Below are 22,540 nucleotides of genomic sequence, written 5' to 3'. Positions count from 1 at the left end.
TCATTTTTAAGGAGACTGGAAAGATGAGCTCCGGAGAGGGCACCACACAGCTCAAGTCTGGGCATGGAGAGAATGCGTTTAGGGGCAACACGGGAGCGTGCCATCAGGAAGGCTAGATGTGAGCTGCCATCACCTGTCACTGTTCTCATGTAGGCCACCGCACCATAAGCCTGCTCTGACGCATCACAGAATATGTGAATCTCTCTCTCACTAACTGCCTCCATGATGTGCTTTGGGAGATACGGGCGAGGAAGCAGGACTTGTGCAAGGAACAGCAATTCCTCTTCCCAGGTTTTCCACTGCTGGAGTAGTTCTGGCGGAAGCTGCGGGTCATCCCATCCCCTCTGTTGATCCCAAAGGCGCCTCACCAGCATCTTGGCTCGGGTGGTGTACGGTAGGATAAAGCCAAGTGGGTCGTATTGGCTTGCGAGAACCTTATAAATATTCCGCATGGTGGGGGCGCCATAACTGATTTTGCGGTGTCTGTAACCCAAGGTGTCCGTGGGGAAGTGCCAGCTAAGGCCTAGAGTTGGCTCAGAGGTGTCTGATTTGTCTTGAGTGAGCCAAAGTTCTGCACTTGTGGATCTGAGGTCTTCAGGTAGGTGGCCAATGGTGCTGGGTTCATTACTGGCCCACTGGCGAAGGACAAATCCAGCAGAAGACAGGAGGGCTCTTAACCTGTCCACTAGGTCCTGGGCTTCTTCAGGGGTCGGCACACTCTGGAGAAGGTTATCAACATAGAAGCACTGTCCCACAGAGTGACGCAGCGAATCATCTCCTTCCGTGTGGTCCCTGGCGTGGCGCTGCAGAGCGAAGGTTGCACAGCATGGGCTGCAGGTTGTACCGAAGGGGAGGACCTGCCATTCATAAACGGCCACCGGTTCCTCGGGGTGTAGATCCCGCCACACAAACCGCAGGAGGGAACGATCTTCGGGAAGAAGGCGAATCTGGTGGAACATACCTTTAATGTCCCCACTGATGGCTACGGCGTGCTCTCGAAAGCGAAGGAGGACACCAAGGAGCGATGCGCTCAGGGTGGGCCCAGGTAGAAGATGTTCGTTGAGGGCTTGGCCTTGGAACTGGAACGAACAGTTAAACACAAGGCGATCTTTGCCATTGTGGCTAACAAGGTGGTGAGGGATGTACCATGACTCATCTGCTTGAGCAACCTCAGAGGGGGGCACCTTAACCACCGAACCGGCCTGGACCAACTTCTCTATCTCCGCCCGGTAGACCTTAGCTCGTTCTGGATCTTTCTGGAGCCTTCTCTCCACACTTCTCAAACTGGGAACGACTGCGCTAGGGCTAGCTTTAAGGTGTGGCATGTTCTCGCGGCGAAGGAGGGGGGTGGCATAACGTTGGATGCCCTCGACGTCCACGCGAACTGTCTTCTGGTCTAGCAGGCTAACTGCATAGTTATCTTCTCGTGAACGGGTAACCACCTTGCCTTCTGGCACCGGGACAACATCTACCTGCCATAGCTTCTCTACATGTTTGAGTAGCTCACTCACCTGGGGAGGAATGGCGGTCGTGAAGAGGCACTGTTGTGGCAGCGAAGAGGAACCTATAAGGCTGGAGGGACCCTGTAGTGTCCACCCTAACCTGGTGCGCATAGCGGCGGGACCGCCCGGTGGACCAAGACGGACAGCTTCAGTTGGAGTGATGAGCTGTGGGTGGTCACTGCCAATCAGAAGGAGAGGTTTGACCTTCTTGAAGGACTGGAGAGGCAGGCCTCGGAGGTGTCTATACTTCCGCTGCAAGGACTCCACCGGGTAGCTGTGCTCGGCTAGATCGATACGGGTGGCGGTGAAGGCGTTGCGGACTTTGTACTTCAGCCCAGGTTTGCCACCAGGGGAGATCTCGAATGAGACACATGATCCATACAGCGTTTGCACATCTTGCCTGATAGTGCGCAATGGAAGTGTCTCTGGAATGCCTTGAAGGTCAAGCTTCTGGGCAGCGGTGGGTAGCAGCATAGTCCTCTCTGACCCATCATCCAAAACTGCGTGTGTGCTCAAAGTCTTGCCATTATGGTGAAGGATGACTGGGACAACCTTTAACAGGACTTGGCCGCTCTCTGTCGGACGATCGAGGTACAGGACGCCCGTAGGATTCTCACCTTCTCGTGGAGGAGCAGACACTGAGCCATGTGGCTTTACGAACTTCGAATTCACATCGTGAAGGACCTGCAGATGACGACCCTGACACAGGCTGCAGGGTTTCTTGAGGGTACACTGTGCTGCCTGATGGGAGCGTGCGCAACGCCAGCACCTCTTGTTAGTCTTTATCCAGTCTGTGAGTTGTTCGCGACTCAGCTTGATGACCTCCTGACACTGACTCAGGTGATGGGCACGGTTATCGCAAAAGGCGCAGTAGGGTTGCTGCCTAGCTTTGTTTGGAGTGGTACCTAGTGACCTGGGTGAGCTCTCTCCACTGTGAAGAACCGCAACAGAGCGTCTGCTTGGTCTGACATCAGGCTTCTCTCTGGTGATCGCTGGAGTGGGCAAGCCGTCATAGTCCTGACACCAGGATTCGTACTTTAACCAGGTAGCCAGGTCATCCAGGGTGTAAGCCTGACCAGAATGGTTGTACATGCACCGACGGAAATCAGCCCTTTGCTCTGAAGGAAGCTTACTAAGGAGTCGAGCCACATGGGAGCCACACTGGAGTTTGACCTCCCCATCAGGGCCTAAAGTCTTCAGCATGCCCACGAGCGACTGGATGTGGAGAGAGAATCGCTCAAATGCGGCTGCATCCCCTCGGCGGATGTCAGGTGAGTCCATGACAGCAGCAATCCTTCTCAGGGCAAGCTGGTGGGGCTGCCCAAGCCTGTCGTTAAGAGCGTTCATAGTGTCACTGAAGGGCGTGGCAGAATGGAGGTAAGCGTCCGCTATCAACTTTGCTTCCTCCAGGTGTAGGTGATCTAACAAGACTTGGTACCTGAAGAGCTCTGAACTCTCCGGGGGCAATAAGTTCTCTAGCGCCATCTTTAGACGAGCAAATTCCCCAGGATCACGGCGTGAGAGCTTGGGAATGCTTGGACGAGGCCCCCTGTAGGTCAAGAAAGGAGTAGATGAGGACGGGGGTGGAGCTGGCAGTGGTTGCAATGGAGGGGGGTGTGCTCTCGGAGGCGGCGCTGGAGGGTAGGTGATCCTTGGCTGAGGAGAAGTGAACCCTAGCCTAGATTCATGTGGGGGGATGATCTGACTCTCCTGTGCAGCCATAGACTCCCTCTTCAGATCCTGGAGCTCTTTCAGCATCGTATCGATGCGGTCCGCAACCGGACCCTGGCTGGAGACAGACTCCTCCTTGAACACAACAGGAGGAGGTGGTGGAGGCCAGTCCTCTTCCTCTTCAGCAGTGGGTGGCTGGAGATGAACAGCAGGGGCTCTGGGCGGTGCACTGAGCTGCAGACTCTCTGCACGGTCCAGCAACTGCAGCAAACTAGCATGAAGGGCCTGGAAATTAGCCAGCCCGGCTCTCATCTCGTCATGTGACTGCTGGAACAGGAACCTTTCACGCTGTATATCTTCTAACTCTGCTCTCAATGGTGTGACATGGCCGTGTGAGCGGTCATCAGAGGGGTCAGACGGAGGATGGTGGGAAGAACGGGTGTCGCCTCCTGTCTCACTTTCCTCCTGGTAACCTGCACCAAGCCCGGGGAAGTCAGTCTCATAAGCTTCATAGCGAAGGGGACGCCGTACATTACGCCGTGGGCGCGCACCAAGAGCTGAGAAGTTCTGAATAACATCCATCTTGTTAGGGTAGAGGCAGCTCACATCCGGCCCGAAGGACCATTAATGTTGGATAGATAGCTTGTACTGGAAGGACTGTAAGGTGCTATTTCAGGTTTGCAGCTACCACTCCCCGGAGTGTTGGCCAGAACACTGCTCAAGGCCCGGATGAATGTTCAGAAGGGAGACAATGAAGACACCGAGGATAGTGCAGACTCTTGTATTGACTTCACACAGTTGAAGGTAACAGGGATTGTCAGAGGAGCAGGTATTGCATACAGGTTTAGGTGCGTGGGCATGGGTGTGTGTGTGTGGTCTCTGAATGGAACGGAAAGAAAATACTGCATTACTAAAGTGTTCACAACAATATCTCCAGAGTACATCAACATAAACCCAGGCGGGAAATAAACTAACATCCCCTTTAATACCATAGGCCATATATTACCCACGACTCACACATAGACCCCCTGAGAGAGCTAACCAGGTACACAGCTATGCCCAACCACACGGCAGGAAAGTTAGCTTAGCTTAGCTTAGCTTAGCACCCGCTAGCGGCACAGACAGAAACATAATCATTTCCCCCCTAACCTTGGTTACAGTCCCAAACACATGTTATTATCACATCCTCACACATCACCAACTTACGTTGCTCATTAACGCACACTTCTCACAGAATAACCAATTCTCTGCCAGTAATCTGGAGCAGAAAAGCTCAGGTGCTTTGCCCACGTCTCTCCCTGGACATAGTCTCTCATACAAAGCGGTGGGGTGACCTCTACTGGCCACTCTAAAAACTGCAGGTGAACTAACAACTGAACAGAATAAACCCATAACTACGGGGCCTTTTGTACACTCTCCATTCTTGAATCCAATTGAAGAGTTCTTCTCTGCCTGGCGCTGGAAGGTCTATGACTGTCATCCCCATCAATGCATAGCCCTTTTACAGGCAGTGGAAGAGGCATGTGGGGATATTGACCAGGCATCATGTCAGGCCTGGATACGCCATTCCAGAAGATATTTTTGCCTTCGACTAGAGGACATTGCATGTGATGTATGCAAAATTTTGTGGCCGGACGCAGAGAGACGACGCGATGTAGACTGATTTCTTTTTGTCCTCAGTGAAATTACTATTTTGTTTTAACTTGGAAATAAACACTTGTGTTTGTTTTGATGTGTGTGAATAAACACCAGTACTTGAAGTTTGGATCCCTCTGTGTTTACGGACCTACGACAAAAGTATGACCTCAAACTGACATGGCCTACCTTGTGCACAGAGAAAGCAAAAGCCAGATGTGTTTTTTATTCATACCATCAGTGTGTAGTTGGTGCTTCGTGTGCTTATTAATGTGATGCTTGTATTAACTGTTTGATACAAAAATACCATTTTTACAAAGGTTTGGAGAGTTAAGCAGGTTTATTAGCTTTTACAAGAAAACCACAATGTTTTGCTGATTTGGTGAAGAGTTTTCTTATTTGTGTGTAGAGTTTTGCAAAAATAGCCAATAGTTACAAAAAATGTGCTCAAGCCATCAGAAAAACTGTATTAAATAATAGTCCCTGTCAGTTCTCTGAGACTAGAATTGAATCCAGAATTGAATTCAAATCCTGCTCCTCACATACAAGGTCTTAAATAATCAGGCCCCATCTTATCTTAATCACCTTGTAGTACCATATCACCCTATTAGAGCACTTCGCTCTCGCTCTGCAGGCCTACTTGTTGTTCCTAGAGTATTTAAAAGTAGAATGGGAGGGAGAGCCTTCAGTTTTCAGGCCCCTCTTCTGTGGAACCAGCTTCCAGTTTGGATTCGGGAGACAGACACTATCTCTACTTTTAAGATTAGGCTGAAAACTTTCCTTTTTGCTAAAGCATATAGTTAGGGCTGGACCAGGTGACCCTGAATCCTCCCTTAGTTATGCTGCAATAGACGTAGGCTGCCGGGATTCCCATGATGCATTGAGTTTTTCCTTTCCAGGCACTAAGTGTTTATGAACCTTAAACCACAATTTAATTATTCATTATTATTAATCTAAGTTCCTGATCAAATGCGATTGTCCACTTGTTGGGTTTTCTCTGTATTAACTGGGTTTGTGACTGTTGTTGGGATTTGACCCTAGATAAATAAAACTGAATTGAATCAGTAAATGTTGGATTAAATATTGTAACTGGTTGTAGTCTTTTAAAATAGCTTTAATGCATGAATCTCAAAGACACACGCTCTGTGAACGTTGTGTTTGTACAAATATAGAAAGACTCAGAGGAAGAGGGCGGGCTTTACTTGGTGTCAGTGACAGAAATGAAAAAAAGCTCAAATGAGTGAGAAGGACGATGAAGGAAACATCTGTGCTGTGTCTGCTCTGTAAGTAGAATCTCTGTGTTTGTTTGAATTCTTGTACTTTGACTGTCTGCTCTCCTGATAACTGATGATGGAGGAGAAGACATGAAAAACAAATCAGGCTGAATTCAAGTTCAAACACCACGAGGACCAACTGCAGGTCTGAAGTTTCACAGAGTTACTGATGAATTTATGAGTGAAAAGCTGAAATAAAATGTTGGTGTTTGTGTGAACAGAGCAGAGGACAGACCTTAGTTCAGTACTAGTTGTTTGTCTGTATTCAGTGTAACTATAATGTAACTTGAAGTACTTCCTTGTTCTACAGTAACTACAGAAGCAGCTCATGAAGCATGAAATGATGTGATCAGTTTTATTTAATAATTCTGATCATCGAGAAGTTGAAAAGTGAAATCCTGGAGTCTCTGGTTTAGTACGAGCAGCTTTTTGCTGACCTGGTTTAGATCCACGTTTCCTCTGACAGGAAGATCAAACTGGGCTGTAGGCGACACAACATGGAGAGTTTGATGTTTCTGTCTTAGAGGGAAACATCAAATAATACAAAGTTGTTCTGAGTGATCACCTTTGTGTGTTTATGTCAAATCAACCTGAGTGTCATTTCTCTTTAGTTCTGATCTCACTGCTGAGCTGCACAACAAACCAAGGTCAGTAACCTTCTTCTGTCACAGTTTAAACCTGATCAACTCTGACAGGTTTTACACATTTGGATTAAAACTTTCAGTAAAGATCTCAAAGACGTGATCATCAGTTTTTCATTTCAACCCTCACAGCTCGTCTGACTGTGAGTCCCAGCAGCTCTCAGTTCTTTGAAGGAGACTTTGTGTCTCTTAGCTGTGAGGAGGACGACAGCTCTGCTGGATGGACTCTGAGGAGAAACGCAAGCAAAGGACAGAGGACTCAGTGTGGAAATGGGTGGGGAAAACCAGCTGGTTCTTCTTGTAACATCGATGTTTTCACCCATGACAGTGGAGTTTACTGGTGTGAGTCCAGAGAGGGTCCCATCAGTAACATGGTTAACCTGACAGTCGCTGGTAAGCTGAGTGTGTGGAGTTAGTGTTGATGAAGCTGTGTGTAAATGGATGAAATGCTGTAGTTTGTCTCTGTGTTGAGGTGGATCAGTGATCCTGCAGAGTCCTGTCCTCCCTGTGATGGAGGGAGATGACGTCACTCTGCTCTGTAAAACAAAGACCACTCCCTCCAACCTCCCAGCTGATTTCTATAAAGATGGCTCCCTCATCAGGAAGCAGCCTACAGGTCACATGACCATCCAGCATGTTTCCAGGTCTGATGAAGGCCTCTACAAGTGTGACATCAGCGGTCATGGAGAGTCTCCATCCAGCTGGATCACTGTCACAGGTGACACACTCACCTGTCTGTGTTTCTGCAGCTTTCAACATTCACAATAAACTAATGATTACATGTTGTATGTTTAAGGGAAATCTACAACCACATCTCCATCTACTCCCACAACTGTACCTACATCCACCTCTATCGCTACATCAGCTACTCGCCCTGGTTCTTCTGTTCTTCTTCATGTGTTAATCTCTGTTGGATTAATCTGTGTTTTGGTGCTACTGGTGTTACTGGTTCTGCTGGTGAGACGATGTAATCACAGAAAACCTGAAGGTGAGACTTTCTGATCTTTCATGCGAGGAATTTGATTTGTTGAATAATCTAAACATTTATTATGATTACGTGTTAGTGTTTATATTGTGTTTCTGTGCAAGTAACATTTAGTTTCTTATACAATAAATGGTATTACTGTTAAATTAAATTTCAGCAGATCAAGACAAAGCTGCAGGAGAAGATGTCACATACAGTGACGTCAAGATATCACATGGTCAACAGCAGCCTGTGAAACACAGCAGAGGTAATAACGAGGGACGTTTGGTGGGTGATGTGGTTTTCCAGTGTGGAGAAAACTGTTCTAAGAGTTCAGAGAAATGCTGAGTGGAAAACTACAACACTAAGAGCCAATGTTGATGCTGTTTGAGTGACAGTTTCTGTGACGTGTGATTGTAGTAAAGATGTTGGTCAGTGAACTTACAAGACTGTATATCAAAGATGGAAAACACCAGAATGACTTCATCCACTGGTTTCAGAAACTAAAAGTTAGCATTTTTAACAGCGTCATGTAGGGATGGGTATCGAAAACCGGTTCTTGTTGAGAACCTTATCGATTCCAGTCGCCCTGAATGACGTCACCACGTTGCGGAGCGTCATTTACCTCGTAGGAAACATGGCGGCTCAAACGCTCAAAAGTTTGGTTATACTTTACGAGAACAGATGACAACAGGGCAACTTGCAATACTTGCAAAGCAGATATTTCATTTAAGGGAGGAAACACTACAAATATGCAAAAGCATTAACTCACAAAACACGCGATAACCTTAAATGAATGTCGTGTTTTTAATTCCGCTCCGGACTCGTGAATCTCAACGCAGCAGCAGCGGTAACGTTTGCACGTCCTCTCCCGTTAATGCGGCAGGTAAATAATCAACTAACAGTGCATATTATGTTAGCGCGATCTGCCTTATTACAAAACCTGCCATTACTGTGCGTTTAGGTGACCATGATGAGACAGACAGTCTACCGGTAGCGTCTCCTTTCAGGCCAGGATAGACGAATGTCACCGAGCAGTGACTAAGTTTGTGGTAAAAGCCTTGCACCCATTTGCCACAGCAGATGATTTTCGGTAAGTGAACGTGTTTAATTGTAGGCAGGGACATTACTGGATGTTCTTGTGTAATTGTAATTGTTGCTACAGAAGAATATTTATTTTATTATTTTACATTTACAACTTTTTTTTCCTGGGGACCCTGTGACGCCCCATTGAAGAGCCGTAGGCTGGATCTCTTAAGATCTCACTGTTGGGTTTGTAAGGCCATGCTACTCCTAAATTTCTATCTTGTTCAAAGAGACGATATAAAACAAAGTTCTAAGCTAATCGACCTTAGTGTTCTCCTTTTTTAAAAAGAATTGATAAAGAATTGAATCGTTAAACAGAATCGAAAATGGAATCGGAATCGTGAAAATCTTATCAATACCCATCCCTAGCATCATGTTAGCTTTTATAGCCAGGAGAGACTCTTTTTATCAGCTAATGTTAGCTAGCTTGGTTATCAAGGTTCTCCATAGACTGTATGAGACAAACAGAAAGGGACTGATAGCTGCTAATTAGTGCTCAGTAACATCTAAATAAGATCCTAGAATTTCACTCAGCAGAGGTGCAGTTCAGGGACTCCAACAGACAAATAGGCCACACCAAGGGCATAGATTGGGCATGGACGGAAGGGACGTGTCCCCACCAATAATTTGATCTCGTCAAGTAAAGAAAAACAAAACCCATAGAAAGAAAAAACAAAACAAAAAAAACCGCACCTCATTCACCCAGCGGTGCAGAAAGAGTTAAATTACGTCCTCTACTGGAGTCCTACGTCATGTGACAAATATGGCCAATGTGATTGGCTGTGCCTTTCAGGGAGCTCTGTTTAGTTTTAGCAGCGGCAATCCTGCGCTGGGAGGAGGACGGCAGCAAAAAGGAAGAACCTGGATATAAGAAAGTATTTTTCAAAGAAACTATGGCTGTAATGTGACAAAATGTGGAAAAGTTCAAGTGGGCCGAATACTTTTGCAAACCACTGTAGTTTACAGAGGCTGTTAAAATTATATGTCTAACGTTAAAATGTTGGTGACACAATAATTTCATCCTAATGGTACTGACGTATTCATAGGGTTATTTTTTGAGACAAATATCATGAGGTAGTCATGATTTTGCAAATATTCCCCCTTGTAGTGCAGTTTGCACAAATTGTTTTAGAAATACACTCAGCCTACAAACATTACTGATGAGTCAAGATCTGCACAAAGAATTCTTGTCATGTATGTCCTATTTGTCAGATGACAGAAGAACCACCACAAAGCTCAGAGAGTAATGGTGACACAAGATCACAGGTGAAATTGGATGATGACTTGTTGGTTCATGACTGTATTTGAAGCACATGTGTGACTGCATTTATTTGGCATGTCTCACTGTTATTCATCAGGTGACAGAGGCAGCTCTGCCATGTTGTAGCTCAGACAGAGGTGAAGAGGCGAGGTCACAGTGACTGACTGATGTTATGGTGCTGTAGATTAACTAGTATTTATTATCATCATCCCAGTATCATTGGCTGAGGCTGAAAGAAGCTTCAGTGCTCTCAGAAGACTAAAAACATGACTAAGGTCAACAATGACTCAAATGAGATTAAACAATGCTGCTGTATGTCCACCAGGAGACACTGGACAGTATAGATGTAAAACCAATATGACAGCAGTTTATCTCAGTTAATGAGAGGAGCAGGCATGTGTTTGGCTGCTTCGCATAGCATTGAGTTGTTGTGTGGGACACCAGTGGTCCATGTCTGTTGCTGTAACAGTAGTTCATGTATAGAATAAAACATCCCAGCTCACTGATTTGGTAGGAGCAATAGTGCCTAAAATGTTGCATAATTTTGCTGAGAGATCTTTTACTTTGTGGTCATCTTAGACGAGGAGTTTTATGGACAAAAACCACCAGGTCATTCAGTGTTCCCTTAGTGCTAATGTGTCAGAGATGTTGTTAAGTCCTTAAAGTCATATTCTTTTATTGTCATGACTGTATTTGAAGCTGTTTTTATTTTTGTATGATACCTGATTTATATAGATTATGGCTGAAGTAAACTGAAGCCTAAAATACTTAGTCAGTCATTTGTTTAATAGTAATTTAACTTCATATAATTCACATATAAAATAGTAATTTTAAACGGTTTAAAACCATGTAGAATAGCATATGTAGGCAGGTATATTTCTCCTTTTTTTAAATCAAGAAGCAAAGACAAAAAGGAAAAAAAAAGAAACAGGGCAGAGTTCGGCGGTTGAATCATCCGTCCCCACCAATGCCAAAACCAAATCTACACCTTTGGGCCACGCCCCTAATAATGCAGACTGTAAGCCTCAATAACATTTAAACAGGTCAGTTATAACAACAATCACCTCATGTACAGCAAATGAATATTTGTCTGTCTGTAGATTTTCACACCATGTTAAGTTCTGTGTTTGCTGAACGGTGTGTTTGTCGTCTGTGGTTAACACTAACGAGTCTGCCACTGTTTCTGAGGAAGAAACAATAAGAGCTTCATCTGCAGGTGTTTCAACACAGAGGTGTGAATGTTAAATAGAGGAAGAAACACGTGAGTTATTTGTAAGAGCATTTCTGTAAACTCACACAAAACATGAAAGACTTAATTATTATTGTAAATTTTCTATTATTATAAACTAATTTCCTGCAGTATTATTCACAGTTTTCCTTTTAAGATTTACTCTTTCATATTTATGACACCAACATAATAAATTCCTTCTGCCTCACTATCTAAATTCTGAATTTATCTTTTATAAAGTCAATAATTTAACAGTTTGTCTGACGTCCTGTTATTCTGATCAGCTGACATGTCTGGCATTCAGTTCGTCCTTTATCAGGTCTCTTTACCTCACATTTTAATTCATGTTGAACTATTTTAAACTTGTAGAATAACCTGAGCAGTAACTGAAAACTCTCTGAGTGTTTCATATAAAGATTTGTGAGTGGCAGCAGTTTCAGGTCTGTTCTCAGCTGTTCTGTCTGCAGTGACGTCCTCTGTGTGTGTTTTACTGTGCAGACACTGATCCAGCTGCAGTTTACTCAGCAGTGAGAACTGAAGACGTCACTTATGGAAAAATCATCACAGACAAGAACAAACGATCACAGATAAGAGGTAAAGCTGCTCTTCTTCACTTCTACATAAAAACGTCCCGATGATGTTCACGTGGTTTTTATCCTTCTGTGTTCGAGTGTGCTTCTGCGGTCGCACAACTTCAGCTGCAGCTCACACACAGGTTGTTAAGAGGATGACTTAGTTGTCAACATGAGTCCTATAAATAAGGCCAAACAGACCAAAGAGTGTTTTCAGCCACGCTGTCCTTTAATTCAATTTTACAACATTTTATTTTAGTTTTTGCAAACCACAACAGAATCTTCCTGTTGTTGGCTGCTCTCAGTCTGAAACTGCAGCCATGTATATCTGCCTGCTCGTTTGGAGCCACCTATAAGAAGCTCTTTAAGTTGACAAAAACTAAGCATAGATTTAGAGGAGACTGTGTGACTGTAGCTGCGCCAGAGTTGTGCAATGATCTGCCCTTCCACGTTAGGCCTCGTCTCTTTCTGAGTTTAAAACTTTCACACTTTTTAAGAGGTTGACTGTAATTTTTTTCTAATTCTCTATTTTAAACCTGATTGACTTCATTTTGTGTTCATGCTTTTTGTACATGAACAGCACTGTGTGAACCCTGGTTAATTTCAAAGTGCTTTATCAGTAAAGGTGTTATGGTATGAGTCTGACAACACTGATGAGAACATGTCGCCTTTCGTGCTTGTGTTTAGTGTGTCAGTCTGCACTGAGAGAAGATGGCGGCCTCACAAATCTATCCTTTCACTGATTGGCTCACAGCAAAGGTGCTGAGAGGAGAAACTGTGACGAGCAGTTTATAAAAAATCCCCACTTACTGTGTGTGCGATGCTTCATTACAAATACTGTTTACACACAGTAAGCGGTGCGGTGATTAAACATCTTCTTTGTCTGAACACAAAATATTTAATGATGAGAAGTTTCCACATAACTAAAGCTGCTTCTTTCACACGAGGATGGACTCTTGCTGCACCGAGGCCCAATGTTGGATTGAAGGATTCTGAACTGTGAATTATTCCCAATCAGATTTTCTGTGGAACATGAAGCTCAACTTAAGTTTCCCACACTGAAACTTCCCCTGAGTTAGTAATCCAAGATGGCAGCACTGAAAACAGCAGTAAAAGTGTAAACTTTAAATCTGTCCTGTCACTGCTGTGTGTTTGTGACTCACTAAATAATCCAAACACAGAGCAGTGACCAGGCTCTATTCATTAAAGTGTTTTATGAGGACAAATAAGTCAGTATTGTGCTGTTACGGCTCTAAGAACCAAAATAACTCCTTTATTTTGTCTCTTTTGGCTGTGAAGTGTCTGGAGCCCAGCATTAGTCTGATACCAGCTGCAGCACAAACTGCTTCAGTTAATAAAAGTGCAAGAAGGTGTTTGTGGTTCACAGCAGAGGTGCAGAGAGGAGAAAAAAACAGTGAAACCCTAAATACTCCCCCACCCGCCTCGCACACAAGTGCAGCCTCAGCATCATGGAAACTATTTAAAAACTGTAAACTATATAATGGATAAAAACTAATGAACAAAGACTAAAGCAACCTTTCTACGTTCTCCCAAGCTGCACAGCTCCTTAGTGCACAGAGCTCATTCATGTCAGCACTGACTGGTGACACAGCTCTGCAATAAAAACTGTTTTCCAGTCTGTTTGTCCTTGTTTTAATCGGTCGGTTCTGTCTGCCCGATGGTAACAGTTCAAACATGAGCACGGTCCAAAGAAGCCATGATGATGATATTAGCCTTTTTGAGGCAGCAGGAACTATGTAGGTCCTCCAGAGTTGGGAGAAGCCATCCAGTAACCCTGTGGAGCTCCTTTTTCTGTGCAACAGCAAAACCACACAGAAGCAATACACTAACGTGTGGAGCCATGGTATGGGGATCTTCCTGAGGACCCTCAGGAAAGTCTCTGCTGTTCATCTTAACCAGCTCTGTGGTGTTTAGACCCTGGGTCATTTCTGCTTGAAGTAAACTTGCAGAAACAGGAAGTCCTGACCCTCTCCTCGTGGTCAGTCAGTGATCAGGTCGTTTGTCCTGGACACTGTGGTGTCATCAGGGTTCATCAGATTATAGAGCAGGGGCTCAGCACACAGCTCTGTGAGGATCCAGTGTTGAGCTGCAGAGCTGTGTCGGCCCACTCTGACCCACTGTGGGTGTTGACAGCAAGTTATTGATCCAAAGATACCAGGTGTGTGGCAGTCACAGAAACACACACAGTGTGTGTCTGACTATTATCTGTAACATGTTTTGTCATAGCTGTAATGTGTCAGCTGTTCTGTCTGCAGTGACAGTGTGACTGTGAGTGTTTTACTGTGCAGAGACAGATGCAGCTGCAGGGAGAACTGAAGACGTCACTTATGGAAAAATCATCAAAGAGAAGAAAAAGCGATCAGACACGAGAGGTAAAGCTTCTTCACTTCTGCAGTCAGGTATTTTTTAGAGCTAAACATTAGAGTGCTAATGTTCCCCTGGAGCTGTCCTGGACACGTCTGTGCCAGGGTGCTGGACAGGGGATAAAACCTTGGGATCAGGAGGAAGATGACTCCATGTGATCTCATGACCTGGTGGAGCTCCTACCTCTGTGTTCATAGTAACTGAGCTCTGCAAACAATGTTTGAAGATAAACTCTAATAAGAAGTTTTTGCGTAACTAAAGCTGCTTCTTTCACAGTGAGGATGAACTGAGGTGCTGCACCAAGGCAGATTAAAATATTGTAAACTGTGTCCAAAGCTGCACAGACAGACGAGTCTGCTGGTGGTTCCTGTTCTTTAAGTAAATGGCCTGTATTTGTATAGCGCTTTACACATTCAGTCATCCACCCATTCACACACTGGTGATGCCAAGCTACATTGTAGCCACAGCTGCAGAGGCGAGGCTGCCAGAGACTGGCCTCTGACCACCACCAGTAGGCAACGGGTGAAGTGTCTTGCCCAAGGACACAACGACCGAGACTGTCCAAGCCGGGGCTCGAACCAGCAACCTTCCGATTACAAGACGAGCTTCCTGAGCCACGAAGTCTCACAGCTCAGCCTGTTGAGGTGGAGAGAAGAGAGACATAAGCTGATGAGCTCTGTGGGTTAAAGGTTTGAGTTTTGTTTATTTCATCGATGTCTCACAGCTAAACTTTGTGGAGCGTGGAAGTGCTGTAACTTGTTGCTGAGATGGTTTCCAGTAAAGTCTGACTCACGTGTTTTCAGCTTGTCAAACAATCTCTGCGGTAAAGTCTTGAGCAAAGTTTGCAGCTCGGTTGATGGCACCTTTGTTTTTCTCAGAAACACTTCATAGTTCTATCCGATCAGTCATTGGTTCACAGCACAGGTGTTAAGAGGAGAAAAAAACTGTGAAACCCCCATCAGTCATTAAAGTACTCCACCACTCAACTGTGCAATGATCCATCACAATAGTCATGACAACTACTGAAGAAGTTTACAAAGAAAAACACCTATAAACTCACAAGTTATCCAAATTGCACAGCCCCATGAAGCACATGTAATGTCCACATGCCTAGCACGGGAATAAAAAGGGTAGAAGGACACCAAGAGCCCTTATCCACTTGGACCTACTCAGGTCACCTCGACTTGGGGTTTTCATTTGGTGGAAGTCCCTGGTAATGTTTATTATTATTATTATTATTATTATTATTATTATTATTATTATTATTATTATTATTATTATTATGTTTTAGCACCTGCTAGAAGCTAGAGTTCTAAGCAATCTGAAAAGAAAGAACAAAAGAACAAAGAAAGTAAAAAAGAAAAAATAAAGAGTCTCAGGGGATAATATTCTTCATGAGGACCCTGCAGAAGTTAAATCTCTGCTTTGCCTTCTTAACCACACGTTCAGGCTCTTGTTGTTGTAAAATCCCAGAAACTGGACGTCTGTGACATTTTCCACACAGTTCCTGCTGATAATTACGTGCTTAATCACAGTGAAGTCCATGGTCCTGTCTTGTGTCCTGGACATTTTGGGGACCAAGTTGTTGTCTTTAAACCACTGAGACAGTCGCTGGGTAGACTCATTGTCCCCAGAAATGACACCGTCCACCGTGAGTCAACTGCAAATCTGATGAATGTGTTGCTGGGCGCAGTGGTATGAGAAGAAAGTATGGAGCAGGGTGCTCAGCACAGCTGTAGAGGTCTGAGGTCATACTCTCACCCTCTTTGTGCATCCTGATGGGAAGCCGTCGATACAAAGTCATAATATGTGGCGTCATTTTCACAAAAAAATAAAATTCTCTAATAATAAGACGGAAACTTTGCTTAAATATGAGAGCGAAGCTGGAAGCAGCAAATCATTCATCTTTTAAAATGTGACTTAATGCACTTGCTTAACAAATTGTTGCAGCTCTGTGGGCTCCAGGCTCAGTTCTGTTAACCAAACAGGCACCTAAAGTGTGATTTGTATCTGAACTGGTTCCCAGTAAAGTCTGAACTGGGACTGTGTGTGATGCAGAAAGGTTGGAGGTCTTGATTGAACTACAAAGCTTGTAATCATGTTTCCTGTTGTTTGAACTGTGTGTGTTTGTGTTCAGACTTTAAACCAGAGCCAGACGTCGTCTACTCTTCACTGAAGTAGTCCACCAGTCCAACCACTGACGTCCAGCTGCTGGTCTCTAACTGGTCCCCCCAGCACCTCGGACCAGAGGACATCCACATGTTACAGAGATTTTTACATGTTTCACTTTCATTTCTCTGTTAATTCGACTCAAACTTCCTTAGTCTACGAGAAACAAACCATAAAGCAGCTGACATGAAAAAAACAAACAAACAACAGATTTAAAAGTTGTCAGTTTCTGGTAGCAGCTGAAATGTTTTCATGAGTAGAAACTAATTTTTTCTCCTTTTTGTATTTGTTTGTTCAAAACAAAAACAGCAAAAAAGCCTAATTAAAATGTTACAATTACCAGTAAAAGAGTTGAAAACCCGGCTTCTGTCACCACGTGGTCGTCACTGAAAAGGTTTGTTTTTTTTTATTCATTCCTCCTCCTGCAGGAGAAGCTCAGTATAAATCTGCTGCCATCTACTGGCTACACTGAGTGTTACAGCAGAGCGGCTGCTTTATAAATGAAAAACAGAACAAGAAACCAGCGTTACTCTGCCATCCAGAGGAAATATCTGGCTGTGCATCATGTTTCTCAGATTTTTACAGTAGCCTCAGTTTTCTTTGAATTACATCCATTTCTTTTGGATGTTCCCTTTACTGGTCTCCATAGTGACTCATCAGCCTCCATCCCAGCATCCTCCTCCTTCTAACCAACCCTCTGTTGTATTTCTCTTTTTCCTGCCTGCAGCTCCATCTTCACCACCCTTTGTCCAGGATATCCACTCTCCCTCCTCTGCACACGTCCAAACCATCATAACTTTCCTCTCTAACTAAAGTCATCCAGGCTTTTGCATCTTTAAGATGTGGCTGTAGTTTAGCTAGCTTGATGTTTTTCTATTAGTATGTTGACACAGGTGGACAGTTCCAACCTGCACTGAACTCTGTTGTAATTGTGATGGTTTTATAATTTAATTTTCTTAAATTTCACACATGGCATCCCATCTGAGTAGTGTTTACCTGCCTCGTCCATCTTTGTCACAGCTGCAAAATGAAATAGATAAACACCGTGGAGCATGATGCAGGGGCTTTATTTAAGAGGTCAGTGCAGGTTAGGTGTCAAAGCAGGTTACTTATTAAAAACTAAAATGTGTTTTCGACCCGACTGTTGTGTAGTTTTCTCTCAGTGAGAAAACTACAGAATACAATGATATGCAAGGCTCTTAAATTTTACTTACAGTAGAACATAGAAAATATCAAATTATTAATCTGAGATTTTTGTTCTGTTTCAAAAAAAATATGAACTTATTTTGAATTGATGGCAGCAACACGTCTAAATCTCTGGATCCAACATGCAGGCAGGAAGTAGTCTGAACAGGGCAAGCAGCATAATTAGTCAATAAACATACTTTTTGAGGGCCCACGTGGACCTAAAATGTGGACACTGACTGTAAGGATGTTTCTGACTATGTGCTGCCCTCTAGTGCCTGAGACCAATTCGGAGCTGCCTTGTTTTGCTTTATTAATTTATAGTTCTTTTCTACTTTGTAATTCGTGTTCTCTTTATTAGTAAACCACACTGACACAGCACTTGACTCTTTGTTATCGTTTTCTGGCGGTGATAACTAGAACCTGTAAAACTTTATAAGAAGAGGTGGTCGTCGAGTTAGTGGTACACTTTTTACTGTGGAAACAAAGGCAAACAAGCAAAGGATGAAGAAATAAAAGATAATAAACACTAAATCTGAACTCGTTATGTGCTGCGAGGGTCTCTGAAAACACTGAATATAAAAAGTTAAAAACATAAAATATAAATATTAACCTGCAGCTACGGTGGCCCTGAGAGGCCAAATGGACTGCAATGGACTGTTTTCTTAAGTTGCAGGGTTTTTTCCCCGTTCAATGCCTACAGTCTACAGCTAATTTCAAACAACTGCTGTGATATTATTGGCTTAAAAAACAAGGTCGACCTTCTGGGTTTTTTTCTTTTTAAAAAACAAGTTCATATTTGATTTAAATTCACTTTGCAAACATTTCATTTCTCTTTCACGATGTTTCTTCCTTCTTATTTAAACTTCCAGCCTTTTGTGTGACCTTTGAAACCTCAGTTCACACAATCACCAACAGGGGGTAACGATGAGCTGACCTCATGGGCCAAAAGGTCACATTGATTATGAAATCGCTCCAATGAGACACTTTTCCATCTGTTCAGATCCAAAATAACTTCTCAGTGTTGTGTAATGAGTCTTCATCCCCAGCAGACGAGAGAAACGCTGCAACAAGAAGGTTTTACCGTCTGTGTCAGTTTCACTTCCTCCTTCCTGTGACGGTGTGAGGCCTGCATCAGCACCACACTGCAGCAGCAATGATTGATAACACAAACACTCAGACAAACATCCTCAGCAGCCTGATAACCCAGTGTGAAACTACCCACAACTGTGAAACAATCAGTTTGTCTTCCTTATTGTTTCATAAAACCACAGAAAGATTATGAAACAACCTCCGTCTGAGGAGTGACACACCGAGACCCGAAACACACCGAGACATGAAACACACCGAGACCCGAAACATCAGAGCTGTGAAATGTAGAGAAAGGGAATTCCCGACATACACTGAAGGGGTTAAATCTGTAGATGGTGCAGGAGGAGAAGCTGGAGATGACTGATATGCAGTGATGGGAATAACGGCGTTACTTTTTTCAGTAACGAGTAATCTAACTAATTACTATTCCTATCGTTACAACGCCGTTACAGTTACAGTTACTAACAAGAAAATGTGGTCCGTTAATATTTTTCAACAAACAGACGGTTGAAGCTGTGTTCAGCTTACCGCATCAGTTGCAGGGAAGTAGCTGTAAGTAATCTGGACGCTACAGCTTTAAGCAGCTGCGAGCTCCCACGCACGGTAATCAGGATCACTGTCTAGCACAACACCTGGAGCTCAGGGGCAAAACAATCGCGTGAGCGCTGCTGTTTGACTGAGGAAGAATAAAGTAGTCGTGGTAAGTCAATCACATGACCACTTAAAGACAAAGCAACAAGGTGATATATACCAGTTTGTAAACTGTGTTGATAGGCCGTAAAACCAGAGTCATGATAAACAATGCTGCGTTTTTTCCTCAATAGTTTCGTCACGTTTACTGTCGGCAACCTGCGGCTCTTTAGTCCTTATAGTACAGAACCTGCGACTCCGCGTGGTTTGAGAAAATAAATTAGAAGTATTTAGCTGAAGTGTAATTTATTTATGTTAGTTCTTTTTTTAACTTCTAAATTGGAAGATTATTGTGATATTGAAATAGAAAAATAAAATTATATTTTATTTTTCTATTATTTTTTCATCACTCAAAATAAGCGTCACACTTGCGGAAGCCAATTATGGATCTTCGGATCCACATTATGTCAGCAGCTGTTCTCCACTGTGAACTATGGTAAAAACAAACATGCCTCACAGACGACAGCTTACAGTCCTGCGTGAAGATGAAAGTGACTTCGTACAGCCCCGATCTGCAGACGCTGTGCGCAGAGGTTCAGGAGCAGAAGTCCCATTGTAAACATATCACGGCAGACCCGACGCCGTTTGCATGAACAGGCTTTTCAGCATCTCTTTATTGACCACTTTTCACACACGGTTGCTGTACGCATACAGCCGGCTGTAGCTTTTCAGCTCACAGCCCGACACACCAACACAACAGCAGAGAGAGCACAGACGTTAAGGCGGCGAGGCGTGATTGCTGGTGCCGCTCAGGTGCGTCCGCCTCCCTGCAGCGGCGCTGCAGACTGCGCTCCGCCAGACACACTAAACCCTGGTAAAATATATATTTAAAAATTATATTATGAATAATAATATATTATATTATTATTATTATTATCTATTATATATAATAATATATTAGTCATCTTTTAGCAACATAGTGTTTTTGTTCCAATTATTTTTTAAAAGTCAGGTCAAGGCTCCAACAGCCCAAAGGTGATATAAGGGTGGCGGCTCACAACAGTTTTTGTTTGCTGGATCCTTTTAGTTCAGCTGGGTGTCTTTCCTTTTGTTATATCTCTTTAAGAGTTCAAAATGTGTTAATTACATAAATAAAATGTAATTTTCTCTGTAGCACTTCATGGATTTCAAAAGCAGCACACCTTAGTTGTTCACACAAAGCATAAAAAGTAAAAAACAATATATACAGTGTTATCTTCAGTTTAGATGTCAAAAAGTATTTGTGCCTCCCAGTGTTTTCTTTTGCGTGGAAACCGGGTCCAAATGGCTCTTTGGGTGTTAAAGGTTGCTGACCCCTGCTCTAAGGACAGCGCTAGCAAGCATTCTCTGCTTATGAGCAAAAAAAAAAACAAAAACAGGGGAAGTTTTAGGAGTGACGGCGAGAGAGAGAGAGTTTAGAGATATGAGAGATTTGTGATGTTTAGCGTGTTTGGAGTGTGTAGTTAATGTGTTGTCTTGTGTAGTTAGTGTATAGTATTGTGGATAGTTTTGTGTTGTGTGTCAGAACAATGAGGCGACTGCTGTCTCCAGGTAGAAACAGGAGTGATACACCTGCTGCTGTCAGACCTGCAGGTATCAGGCTGTGATGTTCTCCCTTATAGAGGAAAGAAATAATGTGTTGGGAGTGGCACAAATAATTTGTGGCATCTTATTGAAGAACAGCTGATTGTTCTGTAAATAGTTTGAAATGGTTATTTAAAAAAGGGTAAAAGGTAAATTTATGCAAATAACTTTGTTTGCAAACTTGTGGCATAGGATTTTAAAAATTGACAATTTATATTTGCATTTAAAGTTATGAAATATGATTCATTAAACATGTTTGTGGTTGTTACAGTGAAAAAAAATATAACTTTTTCTACTCTGATTTTATGTTTTTTGTCTGATTTTAGATCAATTGTGTTAATACAGTATGTCAACATGAAAACATAACTGTAGATTCAGACACGTGAGGTTGTGCTGAAAAGGACGATACCAAACAAGGCAAAGTAATTAGTTTTTAGAGGTAAAATATAGAGAGAGAATCAAAAGTAGTTAAAAATGGGCAATTATACCCTGGACCCCAGAGGGTTAAACGTTTTTTTTTTAAGTAACGCAATAGTTACTTTTCAAGTAATTAATTACTTTTAGAATTTGTAACTCAGTTATTAACTCAGTTACTTTTTTGAAGAAGTAACTAGTAACTATAATTAATTACTTTTTCAAAGTAACTTGCCCAACACTGCTGATATGAAGCCGACACAGCGATGAAACAGACCTCCTGTGATACTGTGGAGAAAGACTACGAGCAGCAGCTGTGAGCAGCGTCACCTGCAGGTAGATGAGCTGATCTCAGTGTTGACACATGCTAGTGTTTCTAAGACAAATGACTTTAGTCGTAAACACAAGAGACAGACAGGGGGCGTAACTGATGCCTGACCAGCTTCAAACTTTGTCCACCAACAGGATGGTGTTGGAGGATGGAGGATTCTGTTAATTATATCCCAGCTACAATTATCACAGAGACAAGCAACTTAATAAAAGTTTTGCAATAACAAGTTTATATTCTGAAATAGATGTATCACATGAATGAATCATTAAGAGGTTAGAAATCCACCACTATCGCTGTACAAATAGAGGAAGAAACAGACTCAGAGGAAGAGGGCGGGCTTTACTTGGTGTCAGTGAGAGAAATGAAAAAAAGCTCAAATGAGTGAGAAGGACGATAAGGAAACATCTGTGCTGTGTCTGCTCTGTAAGTAGAATCTCTGTGTTTGTTTGAATTCTTGTACTTTGACTGTCTGCTCTCCTGATAACTGATGATGGAGGAGAAGACATGAAAAACAATCAGGCTGAATTCAAGTTCAAAACACCACGAGGACCAACTGCAGGTCTGAACTGACTCTTTATCTTTGCTCAGGAGTCGAGGAAACACAGCAGGCAGTGAAAAGATCAAATCATTCACTCATTATATCAACACAGCTGAGAGTCTGAAATACGACATTTAACATTTTCATTCATTTAGTCAACTATATACTATAACTGCCTTTAAAGTTTTTGTGCTGCACAAAGTGACCGTTACTGTTTGTGGTTGAGCCGTTTTGTGGTTTAAACAGAAACTAAAGGAGCTCAATTTTTCTTTTTCTGGGGACAGAAAAGAAGTTGCAGGTGTTTCCTCACAGGGTTGCCAATCTTATAAGGGGAAGTAA

At 43.2% G+C, this 22,540-nt stretch overlaps 2 long non-coding RNA genes across 2 annotated transcripts; one reads left to right on the top strand and one right to left on the bottom strand.

Annotated features, from left to right (window-relative positions):
• Positions 1–3,796: 3,796 nt before the first annotated feature.
• LOC120731201 lies at positions 3,797–4,580 on the bottom strand. The gene is made up of 2 exons (XR_005695366.1): positions 4,380–4,580; positions 3,797–4,052 (listed from the first exon to the last, which is right to left on the bottom strand). It is a non-coding gene; the product is annotated as an uncharacterized LOC120731201 (long non-coding RNA).
• A 2,811-nt stretch (positions 4,581–7,391) lies between these two features.
• LOC120730794 lies at positions 7,392–17,954 on the top strand. The gene is made up of 6 exons (XR_005695254.1): positions 7,392–7,441; positions 7,520–7,711; positions 7,866–7,955; positions 11,761–11,856; positions 14,144–14,227; positions 16,357–17,954. It is a non-coding gene; the product is annotated as an uncharacterized LOC120730794 (long non-coding RNA).
• Positions 17,955–22,540: the final 4,586 nt, after the last annotated feature.

Source organism: Simochromis diagramma, unplaced genomic scaffold (assembly GCF_900408965.1).
Source record: "Simochromis diagramma unplaced genomic scaffold, fSimDia1.1 OVJJ01000393.1, whole genome shotgun sequence".
Lineage (NCBI taxonomy): Eukaryota > Metazoa > Chordata > Actinopteri > Cichliformes > Cichlidae > Simochromis > Simochromis diagramma.
Note: the sequence above shows the minus strand (reverse complement) of the source record. Positions and strands in the feature narration are given on the sequence as shown.